The sequence below is a fragment of the Dreissena polymorpha genome, chromosome 6, assembly GCF_020536995.1.
Source record: "Dreissena polymorpha isolate Duluth1 chromosome 6, UMN_Dpol_1.0, whole genome shotgun sequence".
Classification (NCBI taxonomy): Eukaryota; Metazoa; Mollusca; class Bivalvia; order Myida; family Dreissenidae; genus Dreissena; species Dreissena polymorpha.
This window is the reverse complement of record NC_068360.1, coordinates 54,008,744-54,014,715: the sequence shown is the minus strand read 5'-3', so window position 1 is coordinate 54,014,715 and position 5,972 is coordinate 54,008,744. Positions and strand designations below refer to the sequence as shown.

The 5,972-nt window shown below is 37.9% G+C and overlaps 1 long non-coding RNA gene across 1 annotated transcript; it reads left to right on the top strand.

The window, feature by feature from the left end:
- Positions 1-751: 751 nt before the first annotated feature.
- On the top strand, positions 752-4,728 carry LOC127834509 (uncharacterized). The gene is made up of 4 exons (XR_008027969.1): positions 752-831; positions 2,206-2,308; positions 3,385-3,468; positions 4,535-4,728. It is a non-coding gene; the product is annotated as an uncharacterized LOC127834509 (long non-coding RNA).
- Positions 4,729-5,972: the final 1,244 nt, after the last annotated feature.

Below are 5,972 nucleotides of genomic sequence, written 5' to 3'. Positions count from 1 at the left end.
CTTGCTACTCAACTCATTCAGCCTTAAAGATTCTGATGACGCCATATCCTGTAAAGTGGACCCTGCCACACCGGAAGCGACGCATTTTGAGATCAGAGCCGGAACTGTACCAGGTATGCAAGTCCAAAACACATTTTCTTCTGAATTAAACGCATTTTCTTCAACGGACGATTTCACGTGTTTAAGGTTGATGATAAATCATACATGACACATGCTTGACGTCAAATTTGAAAATAAACGTCAAAGGTCAAAATTCACATAATTATTTTTTTCAAGCACTTTCGCTTTTCCCGTTTGTAATGCGAAGGATTCGCATTTTTTCATGTTTTTTTCCAGCCATCTTCTTTTGAATACTGCTAAAGAAATTAATCGAAATGGTGTCACTATCCTGCGCGTGTTTGCTTTTTCAACATTCAATGGGGATGTTATTTCGATAAAGCGGGCATGAAAATATGATACTATATTTGTTAACACACGCTTGTTAGCGTTCCAGATTTGGTACAAGGGACGCCCGCCAGCGTCCCTGAACTATGACGTCACGCCCGTTCATAACGTCACGATTATTTGCGACGACGGTAACGTCTTTAGCACGAGATATCACTACGCAGTGGAGCTGGAAAACAGCGTAAGTAGTCCAAGACGAAGAACAGTCTGGCATGTAGGTCTGTCATATGTCACGGTACCGAACTTAAGCGGGATTGGTGGAAATATGTGTGGAGGCCTGTTTAGCTCAGTCAGGAGAGCACTCGCCCTGCAATTGAGGTGTCCCGGGTTCGACTCCCGGACTGGCTGCACACTTTTCATCAACCGGCGACACACGGATTATATTTGGTATACTAATAAAGAGGAAACTACGCCCTGCCAATCTCCCACCATTGGCCTAAGGTATTTTCACGGTAACTTAATATGAGACAAAGCTTAAAATTCATATTATATCTCAAAAAGTACAACAGGAATTATCGCGCAATTTTGGTTATATTTTGGCTTTGGTCTGTCGATCCACATTGATCTGTCGTTCTGTCTGTCCACACATACTGAATAAAACACCTCAAGTACCTTAGATGGTATTTCAAGGACACATAAGTTTGATTTTTAATTCTTTCAGTTTTAACATAGTTTAGACAAAAGGTTACACAAACGGAAATAACTCGTAAGGTTCCTAAGATGGTACTACAAACCTTGTTTTACATATGAAACATGCTTTTTTTTATATTGTAGTTACATATGGTTTTATTTTGAGTTCTTGCACGTTTATCATTGTTTATAACAAGAGCATTATAAGGTATTATACATTTTTTTTTAAGTGGCTGTCTCTGAAAGCGGCGCATGTATTGCTTGAAAAAACTGTAAAAAAACTGGGACACAAAGACATCGGAACACATCGGAATACATCGGGACAAATCGGAACACATCGGGACATCTCGAAATTAATGATTTCGTTCGTTTAAAACCAACTGAGCCTTTTTCTGAGAAAACGGGTCTTAATGCATTTGCGTAAAATATCGTCCCAGGTTTGCCTGTAGAGTTCGCACAGGCGAGTCAGGAACGACTCTTTCCGTTCGAATGTTTTTAGTTATGTTTAAAGGAAGCCTCTCCTTATCATAAAAACAGTTTAAGCAGAAGGTCTCGTCCCTGGGACGACACTTCACGCATATGCCTTACAGGGGCCTTTTCACACATTTTAGCAGATATTAACGGGTATCATTAAATGCTTTATATTGATAAATGTAAACATTGGATCTAAAAAGCTCCAGTAAAAACAAGAATTAAATTAAAGAAAATAGAACCCTCAGCTGGGCTCGAACCACTTACCTCTGGAGTAAATGTCAAACGCGTAGACCACTCGGCCATCCGTGCTAATACAATGCATGATTTTATTATTTATGACCAATCCTCGTAGTGTCACTGAATATAACGACAACAACAGAACTCTCCAAATTATTCAAACGTTTCGCATTGGAACGCTTTATAATTTTCAGGTTTTTAAATCGTCAAAAGATGCGTATTATAGAAATTTTAGAGCATGGTAAATGTTCAGTTTTACTGTTGCCTGACAAATATCATAACTACAACGAAACTTTGCGAATCTGAAACATTTTTTTTTATTTTGTCAATTTATCAAAACTTGAAAAGGTCCATTAACACCCCGTTTTCTAATCAAACCGGCCCATTTCCTTAAATAATTAGTGTGTATTTCTCTTTCAGCCTCCGGTGTTTGTTAACCTCCCTGCGGTTACTTTACCGTCAATAGCCGAGTCAGTGACGTCTAAAACATTGCTATATACTCTCACAGTATCGGACCTAGGCGGTATGAGTTACTTTGTAGGCTGTTTAATTTCACAAACCATTTGCCTGGTGTGGAAATATGGATCCATTCATTGTCGAAATATGTAATATGTTATAAACTCGGATTTTTTTAAGAATCTTAAGATTTGCCCGGAAAAAGAACTATCAATATCTATATAATGACGTCATTGTTTACCCGACGCCACAGCATGTGGTTTGTAGCTATATAATGACGTCATTGTTTACACGACGTCACAGCTTGTAGTTTATATCTAAAAAATGACGTCATTGTTTACACAACGCCACATCTTGTGGTTTATATCCATATAATGACGTCATTATGTACAGGACGACAAAGCTTGTGGTTTATATCGATAATATATTATAATGACGTCATTGTTTACACAACGCCACAGCTTGCATTTTAGGGTTTCCACTTCGCCCTGAATATACTTATCTGTATTCAATCTTAAGGCCACACAAATTTGATCAAATTGAACAACGTATTTTGTAAAATAATTATTAGGCGCCCGCGTGGTCCATTTTGTCCAGCATTTATTTTTTAAAAAGAGGAGTTGATTTCTATTCTTTAAATTGTAGTAAACCCGACATACTTTACGACACATACTGTTTATTTGTCTTGAAACGGACAATAATACAAAATGATACCATCCAATAAGCTGAATGCATTTGGTAGCTGATCAGCAAATACTTACTTATAATGACTTTTGTTATTTTGCACCTTGCGCTCACCTCTTATTCTATAGCAAATTAAATACCACTATTTTATTCTGTATGTATATGGCGCTCGATCGCTCACAAGTTTTAGAAGACAATTTCGAACAATTGCTCAATGCCTTGTTAACAAACCTTATACGATCAATGTTCTAAGTGTGCTATTTTTATTTGCAATTTCATTTTTCTCGGATTATGTTCGTCAAAATAAGTTGTAACACAATGTTGCATATGTGTAAAAGATCATTGGTCAATAGAAACTCACACTTTGTCAACAAATCAATACGCCACAAAGGCAGATTTGTTCTTGTGGTACTTAAGAGTATACCTATGTTGAAAGAGCTTCTTTCTGTTTATTTCAAGTTTCACCATGTTACTTGAGCGATACTGCGCTTGCCGCGGGAATTCTACCCTTAGAGCAAAGTACTGTGACACCACCAAATACGCGTACGTGACGTCACTATTTACGCCATTAATTACATATATGGTATTAGTTGGATTTGGTGGAATATCAAGTTAAATCCATGAGTGATTGGAAGGGGGGGGGGGTAACCTCCTATTTAGGGGTATATAGGGGTGTGCCGAAAATATTGGGTGTATTGTTCTAAAATTATAGATATGGGTATTGTTTTGAGCATCTAAGCATATATATGGGTATTGAAATCATAAATTTGCTTGTATATAAATGCATATATATTTGAAAATATCGGGATCAAAATGCGTTTGATAAATTTCATTCTTGTATGTTAATAGGTATCAAAATTATATGAAAACTAATAAACATATAAAGGCAAATTCAATAAGTATTCTGTATTAATATGTTAAGATAAAGATTCTAGTATGAAATGTGTCCACTTTATCAAATTCTAGTATTAAAATGGGCTCAGTTTATCAAAAATCTTGTATTAAAATTGGTCCACTTTCTCAATGGCATCGTATACAAATGGGTCTGCTTTTTCAAAATCTTGTATCGAAATGGGTCTACTTTATCAGAGTTCCGGTGTAAAAATGGGTCTACTTTATCACAGTTCCGGTGTAAAAATGAGACTACTTTATCAGAGTTCCGGTGTAAAAATGGGTCTACATTATCAGAGTTCTGGTGTAAAAATGGGTCACATTTCGCAGTCACAGTTGGACACCCCTACCCTAAAATTTGGGAAGTTACCCCTCGGGCGACTGATCATTACAATTTTTTTCTGTGATCACGTGTGAATTAAAATCACTATCCACCGAATGCAACTCATATTCTTTTCTACTTTATGCTTTTTACAGATGATAAGTAAAAACTAGTTTCTTTAACAATGTTAAAGTCAATTAGATTTGATTGCCAGCGTAAGTTTCATCATACGGGAAAGAGCCGATACATTAAAAAGGTGTGTGTGTGTGTATGTTTATTTAGTATAGTTTGTGCATATTTAATAACTTACGAGAGTACTTAAGAGTACCCGGGGTACTTTTAGGTAGGACCTCAGCCGACAACGACCAATTTAGCAAGATTTACATCTTCATGCAGAGTACCTGGTGTACGCCCACAATCCAGGCGGATTCGATTTCGAAGGAAGTTACAGAGCCGTGAACGTCGAGATCACGTGCGGCGACTCCGTGTCCACCGTCAAAGAGACGCTGATTTTGAACATAATCAATACGGTACGTCAAGGGCCTCTTATCCATCGCTCCAGACACAAAGGAATGTAAATGTTAAATGTTAAAGCCTTTTACAATGTGTCATATGCTAGGTGTAAGTTGTACGTAAGGTCAGATGTTAAATATTTTTTCGTTGGTAATTGTTTTAACTTAGTTATTACTATATTTCAAAGAAGTAATAATGTTTGTCAATAAATGCTATTTTATACATTATAATCAATGAATTGAACCCGGCCGCTCTCAAATAATTATTTGAACCTCACTCTAGAAAAACGGGGTTTAATGCATGTTCGTCCGCACGAACTAATTATGGACATCACTTTCCGCATTAAAAGTGTTTTGTTTAAAAGAGGTCTCCTTTGAACAAAAAATCCAGCTTATGAAGAAAGTTTCGTCACTGATTAGCCTGTTCGGACTGCACAGGCTTATCTGGGACAACGCTTTACGCTTGGGCTTAATTTGTGTTCATGGGAGACTTCTTTCAAACGGAAACTTCCATAAAAGCGGAAAGTGTCGTACCTGATTAGCCTGTGCGCACATGCATTAAGTCCCGTGTTGATATATTTCCGTAGGCACCGGTGATCACTAACCCAGGGGGCTCCAGTGACGTCGCTGAGGACGTTAGCGGAACGTTGACGTTAAAGACGTTGGATTTCGTCACTTTCGATAAGTCTGACGCCACCTGCTCAATGACGAGCGCTGACGGGGGACCATTCGCCGTCACTGGTTAGTACATAAGCTCTCGTATTAGTGTAAAATCATTTTTATTTGTGGGGTATTAATTTTCCTTGATTTCATGGGTCGACCCATTTACGAACTTAACACATACAAATCGGAAAATGACCGACGCAATTTCCTCATTTGTATCCCAAAAAATCATTATTTCACGAATTGCGCTTTTATGGTATTTATTTGTTTTTTTTTAAAGGAAGCCTCTTTAGCAAAAATCCAGTTCAGGTGGAAAGTGTCGTCCCTGTGTAGCCTGTGGGAACTGCATAGGCTGATCTGAGATGACGCTTAAGCACGTGCATTAAGTCCAGTTTTCGCATAATGAGACTATATAAGCTCACGCACAGACGTCTTTCAGGCAACCAAATCGTGAAGACGGCTAGAGCTCTGGACTTTGAGACAAAGGCGACGTATATTCTTGACGTCACGTGCACTGACGGCCTTCTTTAAACCACGGATACTTACGTCGTCAAAGTCCAAAACGTCGTGAGTAACGTTGATATTAACGTATTGAGTAACGTTGATATTTACGTGTTGAGTAAATCTTGATATTTACGTCGTGAGTAGCGTTGATATTT